Below are 18,562 nucleotides of genomic sequence, written 5' to 3'. Positions count from 1 at the left end.
ATGAATGTGTGTCTTAGCTTCCTCATTTTAAAACACAGTCATATCTCTACAAAGCAGTAGTGAGTATTAAATATGATTGATTAAATATATAAAGCATTTAGTCTGGTTGACTAACCCAAAGGAAGTGTTCAGTATTATCCATTTCTTTAGGTGTACCTGTTTAAAGAGTTAAGTATTCTCTCCTCTGTACTCAAATCAATAGTACCACAATACTACTTGTTATATGACTGTTGAAACCATCTCACATATACATTAAGCGAATTAATGAGTTTTTTGTGTTTTTTGTTTTGTTTTTTTTTTTTGCTAAGACCATTGTCAGTACTTCAGAAGTCAAAGCTCTTATTAACTTAAATACTTCCTTAGAAAGGGCTGAAGGTGCCTGATTTATAGTTAAAGTTCTGTTAAAAATTTAATGACACAATGCATGTAAATAATTTATCACTGTGCTTGCTTCTTCCTATCCTCCAAAAAATGTTAACTCATTATTGAAAATGTGGCAATTCATGTTTTTTTAAATATTTTATTAGTTATTGATGGATCTTTGTTTACTTGTTTATATGCAGTGCTGAGAATTGAATCCAGTGCCTAACACATGAGAGGCAAGCGCTCTACCACTGAGCTACAACCCCAGCCCCTAATTCATGGTTTTTTAAAGATCATACTTGGAAAAAAAAAAAAAGACCATACTTGATCACAAGAATTTTTCACAAGTTATGGGTTAAGAATACCAATACTCCTGTTTGGGAGTGGCATTCATAATATTTTGAACCACAGGTGCACCACCAGCCTAAGCTACCTAGTTGAGGGAACTGCTTGGGTACAAATCCTTAGGAAAGCATTCAGGTTGCCCAAAGGTGGGCTTAGGTCATGTGTAGGAAGGGCCGCTGTCAAGAGATGGGCCTTGGAGAATACGATGAGTGTAGGCAGTGGCTGGAGATGGTGCTCAGTGGTAGAAGCACTTGTCTAACACGCGGGAGGTCCTGTGTTCATCTACACTGAAAAAAAAAAGTAGAAAAAAAAAAAAAGGCAGGTCTGGGGCTCTAAAGCTCAAAGGAAGGTCTGGCATAACAAGAAAGGAGCCACAACCCCACAGAGGTTGTTGGGGCCAAAGCCCCTGGGTCTTAGCAACCCCAGGAGCTTAGATGTAGCCAGCAAGAGGCGGGACCAAATTCCGTGCATCCGCAGTATGACCCTTGGGCGGTGCTCGCGATAGTTGCTCCCCAAAGGCACCGCAGACCGGAAGGATGCTGGGAAGGATGACTTGGCCCCTTGTGCGGTTCTCTTTTGTCACGGTCCACAGCAGCTGCCTTACCCTTGGTGTCAGGGTCAGAAGGTGTTGAGTCCGTAGAGGAATGGATGTAGGAGTGAGTAAACACACAGGCAGATCCCCAAATCTGGCTGCATCCCTGTGAGGCACGGTGCAGAGGGGGACCTGGCTGGCCGTGGCTTCAGGCCGCCCACTCTTTATTTACACCCACATGACTGAAGTGCAGGTGAGATCCTTGGGGGGGGGGGGAAGTGAAAATGATGTGTGAGCCAGTGAAGATGATGTGTGTGATTCTGTTTCACACCCCCAGCCCAGTTGTTATTTTTATTATAAGTTCACATGACGTAAAACTTAGCGTTTTGTTTTGAAGTATAGACTTGTTATTAAGCACACACACAATCAATTTTTATTCGCTAAAATAAAATTTTGTATATATATATATATATATATATATATATATATTTAGTTGTAGTTGGACATAATATCTTTATTTTATTTATTTATTTTTATGTGGTGTTGAGGATCGAATCCAGCGCCTCGCATGTGCCAGGAGAGCGCTCTACACTGAGCCACAGACCCAGCCCCTAAAGTAAATTTTAATAATAAAGAATATTGAACTCTTCAAAGTCCTTACCCTGGTATATAAGTGAGTTTTTTGACCTCAGGTAGCATTGAAAGGTATTCTTACGTTGTAATAAATATGTTGGTAGCCAGTTGGCCTAGATGCAATGGGAAACATATGACTCAGTCCAGAGGATATTCTAGAGTTCAAAGGATAGTTGCATCTGATTAGGTAGCAATTCGTATGAAAATTCACATATGTACAGAGGGATAAGTAGCCAAGGAGTTGGAAGAGTACAGACTTTTAAACCATGACTCAACAGACAATTTATGCAAGACTCAAAGGGCAGAGGAATATTTGAACTTGCCCATGTGTAGGCAGTCAGTAAAATCAAGTTTTAGGAAACTGCAGGTAAAGACCTGCGGGAAGAGAGGGAACATGGATATCAGGAAAATATCTAGGGGGTACAGGAGTGTGCATTCCAGCGAAACAAGTGCACAGGTCCTTGAAAGGAAAGTGACCACAACACTCAGAGCAACCAAAAAATCTTTATTGCAGCAGTGCAACAAAGAGAAAGGAAAGAAAGAGAGAGAAAAGAGAAGAGATGAACAGGGAGAGAGCAAGAGCAAGAGAGATAGAGAGCGCGCGTAAGAAAGATAAAGAGCAAGAGAGAGAACAAGAGAGAAAGAGCAAGAGAAAGGGGGGCCTGGCAGGAGGGAGTTTTTATAGCCCAAATCTAATGGGGCCTCTGGGTCTGCAAGCTGCCTTGTTGGCCCAAGGGAGGGTTAAGTGTTCAGCCTTAAGCAGGGTTGAATGTTCAGACTTGAGGCAAACAGGTGATAAAGGACCAGATAGAGGGGGGGTTGAGTGCGTGGGCTATCTTGCAGCCAACATCTGTTAAGCCTGCCCTGCAGACAACACAGTTCAGCCTGCTCTGCACCCAACAGTCCTGAGGTCCTAATAAGTTTGAGAAACCAGTAGGTAATGTTCTGGGAGTGATTAAGCAAGATGGAGCATTGCATCTTACTGAAGGGTTTTGGATTTCATTTTGAATGAGTTAAGACAGTCAGCCATTGAGTGTTTTCCAATTTGCTCTCTGTCAGGGTGGGAAGAAAGGGAATGGGGATATAGGCCAAACAGAAAATGACCATTTATCAATAACCGTTGAAGCTGAATGATGAATAGGTACAGGGATTTTAACACACTATTCTTTCCTTTAATCTGAAAATTTCCACAATAAAAACTAAACAAGAATCCTTCAATTGTTGTGTTAAAAGTAGATGGAAAAGGGGCAAGTGTCTAAGTAAAGGGGACCAGTTTAGAAATCTGCAGTTATTCAGGGGAGAGATACAGGTGATATGGGGTGGTTACAGTGAAGGTTTTGAGAAGTGGATTGAGTTTTGATGCACACACACGTACTAGGGGTTGAACCCTGGGTCATTGCATCACTGAGCTACATTCACAGCTCTTTTTTAAAAGGTAATTATTTTTTTAAAGTATTTGTGCATTATAATTATACAGAATAGTAGGATTCGTTATGCTATATTAGAATATGCACACAATTTGCTCAAGCTCCTTCTTTAGTACTTTCCTTTTCTTTCCTCTGACCTACTTGCTCTACTCTGAGCTCCCTTTTGTTATTATTTTTATTTTAGTTAGTGTATTATCATCATATAGATATATATAAGTGGGATTCATTGTGGTATATTGTGCATGGACATAGCATAATTTGGTAGATTTTTGTCCCCAGTACTTCTCCATGTTCCTCTCTTCCATCCCTCTTGATGCCCTTGCTCTACTGGATTGGCCACAGCTTTTTTATTTTGAGGTCTCTGCTGGCCTCAAACTTGCAATCCTTCTATTTCAGACTCCCAAGTAGTTGGGATTATAGGCATGCACCACCGCTCCCAGCTTTTGATATATTTTTAAGAAGTAAAAAGAATTGGTTGATGGATTTGTATGTGGAGTGGGAAAGCAAGAATCAAGGCTGATTGAGCAACTAGAAAAGAAAGGAGTTGACATTAACTGGGATAGGAAAGAATAAGAGATGCAAGAAGGTCAAAAGTTCAGTTTTTAGTTTTATTTGCATATTAAAGTAAGTGTAGGTGTCAAGTAAATAGGCTATAAGAATCATACTCAGAGGAGAGGTCAAGGCTAGATATATGAATTTGTAACTAGCAGGGTATAGGTAGCATTTTAAGGTCATGAGTTATATAATTCTTTCATATTTGTGATTCTATTAAAAAACCAAATCTTCCTTTTACAAAAAGTTCATTTGCACACACACACACACACACACATTAGATCTCTGAATGTAGAAACAATAGATTAGATAAAAATTAATGTGCCCAGAACTTTTAGTGCACATATATTAATCACTTTTATGATGGCTTCTAAGTATCATTTAATAAATTGTATGGTCCTCAGCCACACTCAAGAGTCCATTTGTTCTGGAACTGTGAAAAGAAATAATTTTATATCTTGAAGGGTACAATGGAAGATAAATTACTCTTTCTCAGTAATTTCAGCAGTGTTATTGAATATAAATTATTTAGTGTATTAATATGCTAGTCACCATTTTAATAATCTGCCAGTGAAGATAACCACAATTATTTGAGCCAAAACCACATGTCAGATCAGGGCATCACATTCTGCTTTCTCATCCTGAATTTGGTGAGAATGATGCTCCATGGGTTGTCTAAGTTTTTCCCAACAAGTATTTATAGTGTTTTCTAAGTTGGCTGATCTCTGTAATCACCAGCAGTAATTTATGGGCCTTGCCTTTAGAAATAGTGAACCAGTATTTCTAGGGTAGAGCACAGCAATTTGTAATTCTAACAAGTACCCATATTTGGGAAGTATTGGTAAGCAGTTTCAAGAAGCATTTGCTTTTTCTTTCTCTCCAGATATGCTTACTAGACCTGTTCTTCGCCCCACGTATCTTCTTCCCTTTTGTAGTTGGCAACATACAGCCAAAATCTGAGGTAGGGTCGTGTAGGATGTGGACTGGCTGGGTTCAGGCTGTAGAGACTGACTCTTCTACCCTGTCCCTAGAATCATTCTCAATATAATTACCTTTCATAAGACTAGGTTTTTCTTTGAATAACCTCTTTATATTAGAAGGCTTCCATAGAATTTAGATTTAAACATGATCTTAAAGGAAAAAATAGAAAAAGGAAGAGCCTCACTACCAAAAGGTGGGAATTCTATGACAGTTTCCCTCTTGGAACCGATCATTTTGATATTTTGCGAAGAGAAATTGTAGGGTTGACACAATAGAATAATGTTGGGATTTTTCCCTTCTCTGAGGGCCTGGACCAGGTATTTTTCTCCCATTCAAGGATATGAACTCCCTGAATTCTATCTTAGACTCCTTGGGATATCTAGGGACCACATGTTGGGAGTCTCTGCTCTAAATCTCTTTTCCTCAGTGAAACCAAAATTTACATTTTATTTTAAACTGTAAGGGAGAACATATCACTCCCCTGTTAACTCTTCAGTAGCCTCTTACAGTTACAAGCCAGAGTTTTTTAACATTCTCCTTTTCAAAACTCTTCATGGTTTCTCCCACACTTACCACCCCCTAAGCCTTATAGCTCTCTCGCTCTCTTGCCATTTCCACCATCTGTACAACTCCACTGGCCTTCTCTTTGTATCTGCTTCAGTGCCTTTATTCTACTGATTCCTGTACCTGCATTTGTGTGGGTGGGAGTTGGGGTAGGGGGTTGAACCCAGGGCCTTGCCCATACTAGGCAAGTGCTCTACCATTGAACTACAACCCCAGCTCTGTACCTACGATATCTTCTTCCAGTCTTCACTGGGCTAATTGTAACTTCACAGCTTGGTCTCAGGCACAATATAACTTCCTTATTTTCTGTACAACATTTATAACTAGCTAGTATTTTTCTGTTTTTTTAATTGTTTACTAGTTTATTTTCCATCTTCTCTCACTGGAGTATAACATCCATGAGACTAGGGATCTCATTAGTTTCATTGACCAGTGAAATTCCCATGTCTAGAACAGTGCTTGGCCCAAAGTGATCACTTAAATATTTGCTGCATCAATAAATGAATAAGTGGGCTGATGCATGGCATATACCTGTAATCCCAGCATTTGGGAGGCTAAGGCAGGAGGATCCCTTGAGTTCGGGATTTTGAGGCCAGCCTGGGCAACAGCAAAATGCCATCTCAAAATAAATAACGATAGTTAAGAAATTGCCAGGACCAATGAGGACCAAATTGTTAAAGGAAATTGTGATGGGGGTAGTAAGATTAAAAGTGGAGAGGAAAAGGCTTGTGTGTTTTACTTTATATTCTTTCTAACCATAAAAGGAAATAAATGGCTGTGTGATTTTAAGTTTCTTTTGGGGGTTTTAATGCATTTTCCATTTTTTCTAAAAAAAAAAAAAAGAAACATTTCACTTAGAAATCAGAAAAGTGAAATGCTATGTAAATAGTGATTATAATTTTTTATCAAGATTTGTATTTTTGGAACCGATTGGCCTCCACATTCTTTAACAAACACTATTGCTTTTTGTTTTCTATAAAGAACGTAATCATCTATTTTGGTGTAAAGCCATATATTAGGATATTCTCTGAATAGGTATCTGTATTTTCTTGAGTATCACTAAGAAAAAAATATAATACTTAGATGGGTCTCCATGGTAACTAATTAGGAACCAAAATTGATCCCTGAGGATAAAAACAGTGGGTATTCCAGAACTGGAAAATGTTTTTTAATTTCCTTCAGGCTGGGGAGCATGCTGTGCATTTCATTGTCTGAGCACCAGTCTCAGGAATCTTCTTTAGCTAAAGACTTTGCTTTCCAAATGTGATTAGAATCTAAACCAGGCAAGAGCTTTCTATGCTAAGGCTGCATCCCCTATAAGATCCTGCCCTGATTACTCAAATCTTCTCTTACTTAAACAATTTTACTCCTCAAATAGGAAGTTAATTCTTAGATGATGTGAAACTTGAATTGTATGTATAATAATCCCCATTATCTGCAAGGGATACATTCCAAGACTCTCAGTGAATGCCTGAAATCTTGACCCTATATATATACTATGTTATTTTTTAGAAATATATCCACACTCGGGCTGGGGATGTGGCTCAAGCGGTAGTGTGCTCGCCTGGCATGCGCAAGGCGCTGGGTTCAATCCTCAACACCACATAAAAATAAAAATAAAGATGTTGTGTCCACCGAAAACTAAAAAATAAAATAAAATAATAAAAAAGAAGGATGTCATAGAAAGCACACAGTTTAAAAAAAAAAAAAAAAAATATATATATATATATATATATATATATATATATCCACACTCATAATAAAGCTTACTTTATAAGTTAGGGACAGTAAGAGATTAGTGACAATAACTAATAATAAAATAGAACAATTATAACAACACACTCCAGTAAAAGTTGTTTAAAACTTATAACTAGTTAATTTCTGAAATTTTCCACTTAATATTTTCAGATATAGTTGATCATGGATAACTGAAGCCAAGAAAAGCAAAACCATGGATAAGGGGAGTATGTAGTCTACTGTATCCCTCACTAGCCCTTTTTTTTAAAAAAAATTATTTGTTCTAATTTGTTATACATGACAGCAGAGTGCATTTCAGTTCATAGTATACAATGGAGCACAAGTTTTCATTTCTCTGGTTATACACAAAGTAGAGTCACATTGTTCATGTCTTCATACATGTACCTAGGGTAATGATGTCCATCTCATTCCACCATCTTTCCTACCCCCCCCCCGCTCCCTCCCTTCCCCTCCTTCCCCTTCGCCCTATGCAAAGTTCCTCCATTACTCCCATGCTCATCCACCCCCTTTATAGATCAGAATCCACTTATTAGAGAAAACATTTGGCCTCATTAGCCCTTTTATTCTGCTTTATAAATATTATCTTTACATGTCTGTTTCCCTCCTGAGATCCTGATGGCAAAGACCAATTCATTCAAAAGACATGAATAAATGTGACGGCAAATTTAATGTATCTTTGGGCCATGGGGTACTCAGGTGTTTGGTCAAACATTATCTGGATATTTCTGTGAGGGTGTTTTGAATGAGTTTAGCATTTGAATCAGCAGACTGAGTAAAACACATTGCCTTCTTTAATGTGATTGAGTCTTATCCATTAAGTGAAGAGTCAGACTAGAACAAAAAGGCTGAATAAGAAGGGACTTACCTGTCTGAATTCTTAAGCTGGTGTCTGCTTTGAACTGAAGCATCACTTTTCCTCGTTTTGAGTGTGCTGACATTTGGGCTGAAACTACAATATTAGCTATTCTGTTTCTTTCTCTCTCTGTATAATCTTCATCCTAATTTCTCTGGAGAACCCTAATATAATAAATGAGATGTATTAGGCCCTAGGCTATGAGTACCATTCCCTAGCTGTCTAGCTTTAAACAAGAGCACTTATTACACTGAAGCCAGCCTATCTCTTTTTTTTTTAACTACATATATACAAAATGCTGTGAGATCACAAAGGGAGTATAATTGCCTAAAGAGTTGAGAAGTCTTCACTTAAATGTTGACAGGAGTATGGTTATGAAAAATAACACCAGATTGAGAAGACTGAAGAAAATGAACTTCTTATACAACTACATGGATGAACCTCACAGTCATAATTTTGAGTGAAAAAAATATTGGAGACACACAAAATGAATAAAAGTGTTATAGATATCCTTGTAAAACAAGTTTTTGATGCTGATCTCAATAAGCAAGCACCTAATATATAACCATTCATTATTGTGTTAACAGTGATGTATCTAGTATACATGACACCCAAGAAGATTTGTAAAATATTACTTCCCAGAGTTAAAGCATATCATTTCATAATAGCAAACTTATCACTTTTGTTAATAAATATAACCACTTGTCTCATCACAAGTGTCTTTAAACTCCAGAAGTTTTCAAAGCTCACATTAAAAGTTGTCAATATTCAAATTTAGATTGAAAGCTTAAATACTAGATAGAAAATATTTCAGTTGTTTTATTTGAAATTCCAGAGTTACTTTTGATATTTTAAGAAAATGTCTGCAAAATAAGGAAATCAAGGCAGGCGGTCAAGCCCTTTGGCCCAGATCCATCCTGCGGGGGACCCAGGCTCCACCCCTCCCCCTGTAGGACAGACCCGGGTCGGAGTCTAGCCTCTGGCTCAGGACTGCCCTTTCCAAACAGCAGACTTTCCCTGAGGTTAAGCCCAGAGGCCCAGAATCACCCATGCCGACTTGCATAGGACCCAGGGCCAGGATGCAGTATACATTGAGGGACACCAGCAGGGTCTGGAAGCTCAACATCAAGGTGAGGTACAGACAATCTGCACGGGTACTGCAAGAATATAGGGAAGAAACTAATATCTCAGATCCACACTGCAAGAAAGGAAGACACATAGACACCATGCAAAAACAAGTGAGGAAAGTGCCCCAAACAAACCAGGACACTATAATAACAGAACCCAAGGACAGCAAAGTTGATGAAATGTCAGAGAAGGAGTTCAGAAGGTTCATAATTAAAATGATCTGTGAATTAAAGAATAACCTAAATAAGCAAATACAAGCAAAAATTCCAGCAATGAGATAAGAGAGCAAATACAGGTAGCAAAAGATTACTTCAAGAGAGAGAGACTCTGAAAAACAAAAAAACAAAACAGAGATCTTTGAAATGAAGGATATAATAAATACAATAAAAAACAATAGAAAAGCATAACCAATAGACTAGATCACTTGAAGAAAGAATGTCAGATAATGAAGACAAAGTATACAATTTGGAAAATAAAGTTGATCACACAGTGAAGATAGTAAGAAACCATGAACTGAACATCCAAGAATTATGGGACAGCATCAAAAGACCAAATCTAAGAGTTACAGAGATAGAGGAAGGCACAGAGTTTCAAACCAAAGGAATGCACAATCTCTTCAATGAGATAATATCAGAATATTTCTTAAGCATGAAGAATGAATTTGAAAACCAAATAAAAGAGGCTTACAGGACCCCAAATGTACAAAATTACAACAGATCTACACCAGGGCACATTATAATGAAAATGCCTAGCATACAGAATAGGGATAGAATCTTAAAAGCTGTAAGAGGAATAAGATCACATATAGGAGGAGACCAATTTGTATCCCATCAGAGGAAGGGATTACACTAAAGGAAAATCTAATCAGAAGAGAAGGCAAGTCACATTAAATACCAAAAATAAACAAAAATCACTGGGAATACAAATTATGTCTTAACAATAACCCTGAATGTTAATGGCTTACACTCAGCAATCAAAAGACATAGACTATCAGATTGGATTAAAAACAACAACAACAACAATATGCTGCCTCCAAGAGACTCATCTCATAGGAAAAGACATCCACAGACTGAAGATGAAGGGTTGGAAAAAACCATACCACTCACATGGACTGCAGAAGTGAGCAGGGGTTTCCATCCTCATATCAAATAGAGTAAACTTCAAACTAAAGTCAATCAAAAAATATAAAGAAGGACACTACATACTGCTCAGGGGAACCATACACCAACAACACTTAACAATTATAAATATATACACCCCAAACAATAGAGCATCTATGTTCATCAAACAAACTCTTCTCAAGTTCAAGAGTCAAATAGACCATAACACAATAACTTTGGGTGACTTTAACACACCTCTTCCATCACTAGATAGATCTTTCAAACAAACGCTGAACAAAGAAACTATAGTACTCAATAATACAATTAATAACTTAGACTTAACTGACATATATAGAATATTTCATCCTGAAATGAGAAAATACACTGTCTTCTCAGCAGCACATGTATCCTTCTCTAAAATAGACCACAAAACAACTCTTAGCAAACATAAAAAAGTAGAGATACTACTACCCTGCATTCTATCAGATCATAATGGAATGAAATTAGAAATCAATGATAAAATAAGAAATAAAATCCACTCCAACACTTGAAGACTAAATAATATGCTACTGAATGAACAATGGGTTGCAGAAGACATCAAAGAGGAGATTTAAAAATTTTTAGAGGCAAATGAGAACACAGATACAACATATTGAAATCTCTGGGACACTATGAAAACAGTTGTAAGAGGAAAGTTCATTGCATGGAGTTCATTACTTAAAAGAAGAAAAAGTCAACAAATAAGTGACTTAACATTAACTCTCAAAGCCCTAGAAAAAGAAGAACAAATCAACACCAAAAGCAGCAGAAGACGGGAAATAATTAAAATCAGAGCTGAAATCAATGAAATTGAAACAAAAGAAACAATTGAAAAATTAACAGAACAAAATGTTGGTTCTTTGAAAAAATAAATAAAATTGACAGACACTTAGCCATGCTAACGAAGAGAAGGAGATGGAAAACTCAAATAACTAACATATATGATGAAAAAGAAAATATCAAAACAGATAATAAAAAATATAGAAGATAATTAGAAATTATTTTGAAAACTTGTACTCCAGTAAAACAGAAAACATCAAAGGCATTGACAAATTTCTAGAGTCATATAATTTGCCCAAATTGAATCTGGATGATATACAGAATTTAAACAGATCAGTTTCAAGTGATGAAATAGCAGATGCCACAAAAGTCTACCAATCAAGAAAAGCCCAGGTCCTGATGGATACACAGCCAAGTTCTATAAGACCTTTAGAGAAGAACTAGTATCAATATTCTTCAATTTATTTCAGGAAATAGAAAAAGAGGTAGCACTTCCAAACTCATCCTATGAGGCTAGTATCACCCTGATTCCAAAACCAGGCAAAGACACATCAAAGAAAGAAAACATCAAACCAATATTTCTAATGAACATAGATGCAAAAATTCCCAATAAAATTCTGGAAAATTGAATACAAAAACATATCAAAAAGATCATGCACCATGCTCAAGTGGGATTCATCCCAGGGATGTGAGGTTGATTCAACATAAGGAAATCAATAAATGTAATTCATCACATCAATAGACTTAAAGATAATAATCATATGATCATCTCAATAGATGCAGAAAAAGCATTTGACAAAATACAGCACCCCTTCATGTTCAAAACACTAGAAAAATTAGGGATAACAGGAACATATCTCAACAACATAAAAGCTATCTATGCTAAGCCCCAGGCCAACATCATTCTAAATGCAGAAAAATTGAAGGCATTCCCTCTAAAAACTGGAACAAGACAGGGATGCCCTCTTTCACCACTTCTACTTAACATAATTCTTGAAACACTGGCCAGAGCAATTAGACGAAAGAAATTAAAGGGATACACATAGGAAAAGAAGAACTCAAACTGACACTATTTGCTGATGATATGATTCTATACCTAGAAGACCCTAAAAGTTCCACCAGAAAACTTCTAGAACTAGTAAATGAATTCAGCAAAGTAGCAGGATATAAAATCAACACCCATAAATCAAAGGCATTTTTGTATATCAATAATAAATCCTCAGAAAGGGAAATGAGGAAAATTACCCCATTTACAATAGCCTCAAAAAATAAAATAAAATAAAATAAAATACTTGGGAATCAATGAGAGAGGTGAAAGATCTATATAATGAAAATTACAAAACCCTAAAGAAAAAAATCAAAGAAGACCTTAGAAGATGGAAAGATCTACCTTGCTCTTGGATAGGCAGAATTAATATTATCAAAATGATCATACTACCAAAAGCACTATACAGATTTAATGCAATTCTGATCAAAATTCCAATGACATTCCTCATAGAAATAGAAAAAGCAATCATGAAATTCATCTGGAAAAATAAGAGACTCAGAATAACTAAAGCAATCCTTAGCAGGAAGAGTGAAGCAGGTGGCATCACTATACGACCTTAAACTATGCTACAGAGCTTTAGTAACAAAAACAGCATGGTATTGGCACCAAAACAGACTGGTACACCAATGGAACAGAATAGAGGATACAGAGACTAACCCACATAATTGCAGTTATCTTATATTAGACAAAGGTGCCAAAAACATGCATTGGAGAAAAAATAGCCTCTTCAACAAATGGTGCTGGGAAATAGGAAATCCATATGCAACAAAATGAAATTAAACCCCTATCTCTCACCATGCACAAAACTCAACTCAAAATGGATCAAGGACTTAGGAATAAAACCAGAGACTCTGTGTCTAATAGAAGAAAAAGTAGGCCCTAATCTCCATCATGTGGGATTAGGCCCCAACTTCCCTGTGGCACAAGAATTAAAGTCAAGAATCAATAAATGGGATCGACTCAAACTAAAAAGTTTCTTCTCAGAAAAAGAAACAATCTGTGAGGTGAATAGAGAGCCTACATCTTGGAGCAAATTTTTACCCCTCACATATCAGATAGAGCACTATTCTCTAGGGTATATAAAGAACTCAAAAAGCTAAGCACCGAAAAACCAAATAACTCAGTCAATAAATGGGCCAGGGACCTGAAAAGACACTTCTCAGAAGATAATATACAACCAATCAACAAATATATGAAAAAAGGTTCATTATCACTAGCAATTAGAGAAATGCAAATCAAAACCACCCTAAGATTTCATCTCACTCCAGTCAGAATGGCAGCTATTATGAAGGCAAACAACAATAAGTGTTGGCAAGGATGTAGGGAAAAAGGTACACTCATACATTGCTGGTGGGACTGCAAATTGGTGCAGCCAATATGGAAAGAAGTATGGAGATTTCTTGGAAAATTGGGAATGGAACCACCATTTGACCTAGCTATCCCTCTCCTCGGTTTATACCCAAAGGACTTAAAAACAGCATATTACAGGGACACAGCCACATCAATGTTTACAGCGGCACAATTCACAATAGCTGAACTGTGGAGCCAACCTAGAATCCCTTCAATGGATGAATGGATTAAAAAATGTGGTGAATATACACAATGGAATATTACTCAGCAGTAAAATAGAATAAAATCATGGCATTTGCAGGTAAATGGATGGCGTTTTAGAAGATATTGCTAAGTGAAGTTAGCAAATCCCAAAAAACCAAATGCCGAATGTTTTCTTTGATATAAAGAGGCTGATTCATAGTGGGATAGGGAGAGGGAGCATGGGAGGAATAGACAAACTCTAGATAGGGCAGAGGTGTTGGAGGGTAAGGGAGGGGGAATGAGATTAGAAATGATGGTGGAATGTGATGATCATTATTATCCAAAATACATGTATGAAGACATGAATTGGTGTGACTATATTTTGTATACAACCAGAGATATGAAAAGTTGTGCTTCATATGTGTAATAAGAATTATAATGCATTCCGCTGTCATATATAAATTTTTTTAAAAGTTCAAAAAAGAATAAATGAGATGGATTAAAAATAAAAAAATAATGAATTCTAAATAACTGTAGTTTATCAGTTTTCTTTTTCAAACCAAATTGGTATTTTAAAAAAAAAGATCACAGAAAGTACTCTCCCTTGAAAGAGCAGAGGTACTTTATTTTCTACTTCATTACATGAAAATGATGGACATTTGAAGGGTTCATATTTAATAAAACATAATTTTAAATTTATATATTATTCTTCTAGCTTTATTGATATATAATTGACAGAAATTGTACATACAGTGTATAGCACAATGTTTTGATATACGTCTACACTGTAAAATGCATACCAGTTATCACAATCAAGTAATTAATACATCAGCTACTTTACATCACATTTTTTTTTTTTTGGTGGTAAGAACATTTAAGATTTAATAATGGGCTGGGGCTGTAGCTCAGTGGTAGAGTGCTGGCTTAGCACATGTGAGGCACTGGGTTTGATCCTCAGCACCACATAAAAATAAATAAAGGTATTATGTCCATCTACAACTAAAAAAAATTATAAAAAGATTTAATAAAATGTTTTCAAAAATTAAATGACAATAATATTTTGCTGATTCGTTTAGGAAATTCTTAAGTTAAAACTATGTTTTTGTTATTGTAGTGAACTGTTATAGTGGTGAAGAATACAATGTGTTCTAGTACAATTTGGGCAAACACCTTGATTTGTGCTAAAGAATAAGCAGTTTTTACTTGGCATTATTTTGGACCATCAGTGCACACAGTCAGCACAATAAAAAAGTGAAATAATATTTTAGTATTACTATGAAAATATTTTTACCCGTGAGCTCCATGTAAAGATAAAGGGTTATTCCAGATCTGTGGCTCATGTCTTAGTTTAGAACTTAGGCTAACAAAAGATAGTTTTTCTAGAAGAGTTTTTTTTTTTTTTTTTTTTTTTTTTTTTAATACCGGGAATTAAACCCAAGGCCTTACACATGGTTGGTAAGCGCTCTACTATGGAACTACATCCCCGGGTCTTTTTACTTTTTCATTTTCAGACAGAGGGGTGTCACCAAGTTTCCTGGACTGGACTTGAATTTGTGATTCTGTTGCCTCAGCCTCCTGAGTAGCTGGAATCACAGATATAAGCTATTGCTGCTCTTGGATGCCATACATGTCTTTCCCCCATACCATCCTCATATTCAATTCTATTCTGTCATTTCAGGCGGGTAGAGGTTATTTCTATTACATATAACTAAAAGAGATATCATAAATATAAAATTTTAAAAAAAGAGAATGGGCCAGTGGCTCATGCTGTAATCCCAGCAGCTGGGGAGCCTAATGCAGGAGAATTGCAAGTTCGAAGCCAGCCTTAGCAACTTAGTGAAGCCCTAAGCAAACCTGTCTCAAAATAAAAGTGAAGCCGCCAAAAACATATATTAGAGAAAATTCCATAAATGGTATTGGGTAAACTGCAAATCCTTATGTACTAGTATGAAATTTAACCCCTGTCTTTCACCCTGAACATAATCCAACTCAAAGTGGAACAAAGACCTAGAAATTAAATCAGAAAATTTGCAATATTCCAACATATTGGCTCAGGAACTAACTTCCTTAACCAGACCCCTAAAGTGCAAGAAGTAAAATCTATAATAAATAAGGGGGAATGGCATCAAACTAAAAGCTTCTTCACAGCAAAGGAAACAATCAGGAATGTGAAGAGAGAGCCTACAGAATGGGAGAAAATCTTTGCCACCTGCACTTCAGATAGAGCATTAAATTCCAGGATATATAAGGATATATAAAGAACTCAAAAAACTTAGCAACAATAACAACAACAACAAAAACAAACAAACAAACAAAAAAACCCAACCCAATCAATAGATGGGCAAAGTAACTGAACAGACACTTTTCAGAAGAAATATGAATGGTCAAAAAATATATGAAAAAATGTTCAACATGTCTAGCAATTCAAGAGATGCAAATTAAAACTAACCAGAGATTTCATGTCACTGCAGTCAGAATGGCAATCATCAAGAATACAAGTAATAATAAATGTTAGTGAGGATGTGGGAGAAAAAGAACACTCAAACATTTCTTGTGGAACAGCAAATTGGTGCAACCACTCTGGAAAGCATATGGAGATTACTCAAAAAAACTAGGAATGGAACCACCATTTGACCCAACTATCCCACTCCTCAGTTTACATCTAAAAGACTTAAAATCAGCATACTACACTGACACAGGCACATCAATGTTCACAGCAGCTTGGTACACAATAGCTAAGCTTTGGAACCAACCTAGATGCCCTTTGACAGATGAATTCATAAAGAAATAGTGGTGTATATACACACACAGTGGAATATTACTGAGCCATAAAGAAGAATGAAATTATGACATTTGCTGGTAAATGGATGGATCTGGAGACCATCATGCTAAGTGAGATGAGCCAATCCCCCAAAACCAAATGTCAAATGTTTTCACTGATAGGGGAAGCTATCACACAATAAGGGAGAAAAGGGGAAGAATAGAGTATTATTCAATAGATTAAACAAAGGGAAATGAAGGGAGGGAGAGGGCATAAGAAAAGGAACAGTGGAATGAATTCAAAATAATTTTCCTATGTACTTATATAAATACATCATAGTGAATACCACCATTATGTAGATCATAAGGATGGGGTCCTAACTAGAAAAAGATATATTCCATGCTTGTATAATTATATAAAAATGAATTATATTGTCATGTATAATTTAAATTAATAATTTATATAATTAAAAAAATCAATTAAAAAAAAAGTAAAAAGGGCTGGAGATGAAACTCAATGGTAAAGCACCCGTGAATTCAATCCCAGTATCAAAAAAAGAAAGAAAAGAAAAGAAAATGGGGACTGGGGTTGTGGTAGAGTGCTTGCCCAGCATGCATGAGGCACTAGGTTTGATCCTCAGCACCACATAAAAATAAAAAATAAATAAACAAATAAAAGATATTTTTTCCACCTAAAAAATATTAAAAAAAGAAAATGGGCAATATATTTCAGTAAGTGCTTGTCGACATAAGATAGTGAGAATAATAAGTAAACACCAAAATATTCTGAACATCATTAGTCATTAGGGAAATGCATCAAAACCACAGTGAGATACCACTTCACAACCACTAGAATGGCTATTAAAATAAAAAGGGCTCAATGGTAAAGTGCCCCTGGGTTCATTCTCTAGTGTGGGGGATGGGGTGGGGGAGGGGTGGGTCATACTTTTGATTTTTTTGTTGGAGATTTACCTCATAAGTCTGGTGATCCTTGGCTATTTAAGAGTGACTCATGGATATTTCTTTAGTGTTATCTATTTGTGTTAGGAATGTTAGTATTTCTTCTTGTCTTTTCTGCTGGGCTGGTGGCAGGAAGGAATGTGGGAAGGAATCATGAGCAATCTACAGGAAGAGGCTACAGGTCTTACCATTTAATATACAGATTTTAATTTAGCCTTTCTGTAGGTGATTGTCTAACTCTGTGGAAGGCTTTTGGTTATCAGAAGGGTGCTGGGGAATTGTTCCAGGTCAAAACCTACAGGCCACATTGTATGTGTCTCTGTTTCCCCAGAGCTCTGTTGAGTTATTGGCGAATAGTAGGAGCTTCCTAAATGTTTCTTGACAGAAATAAATGAATGAGGAGATGAATGAATGAATGAATTTATCTCTGACTTTAAATGACTTCTCTGCACAGAAATCTTTAGCTCTTTGATGGTCTAGACTATAAGACATTTCTCACAGACTACAAAAGCCAGGGATTTAACCATTTCACGGTCACCTCTCTGTACTTTAAAGGTACTGACACATGAAAGAGCATGATTGAAATACTAAATCCCTTGGCTGTCTTTGTCATCTTCAGTCAGGTTCTGTTGGGTCAAGGAGGGCTTAGTAAGTATGGTATGTCCTCATGAAAGATCCATCAGGAAATCAAAGAGTCTTGTGGTGAGTCAGGGCTGAAGTTGGGGTTAAAACGCAGCTTTGAGTCTTAGCAGCACATCATTACTAACATGTGCTTTCCTTGAGTGCTACAGTCATTTCTGGTGACCTTACACAGGTCACATTCAATCCACAGCTCCTCCTGAAGGCTGGTGATTGAGCAACAAGCTTTCTGAAAACTCTGTCTGAGATCTTTCATTCACATTCACTGTGTTCAAGAGTTGAGAGAATTTCAAAGACCCTTGTCATTTCATTCTCACCACAGATTTTTTTTTTGGGGGGGGGTTACTACTAAGAAGAACATAGAGACTTAGGGGGAAAAGAGAAAGGCTAAGTTACAAAGAGAAGATCTCTTTCCAAGATTCCACCGATGAAACTATTTTCTTTGTTATTTAAAAGAAATGATTGCTTTGCTACTTTTCTCAAGTTGACAAGTTAAGTGACATTGCATGTACTAAAGGCCATTAACAGGAAAGACTTGGGCACTAGGAGGCTGATTAAACATTATTT

This window comes from Marmota monax, unplaced genomic scaffold (assembly GCF_021218885.2).
Source record: "Marmota monax isolate L192 unplaced genomic scaffold, Marmota_monax_Labrador192_F-V1.1 WCK01_AAM20220418_F8-fsc00019, whole genome shotgun sequence".
In the NCBI taxonomy this organism is placed as follows: domain Eukaryota; kingdom Metazoa; phylum Chordata; class Mammalia; order Rodentia; family Sciuridae; genus Marmota; species Marmota monax.
The sequence above is the reverse complement of the archived record's forward strand: the minus strand, read 5'-3'. Positions refer to the sequence as shown.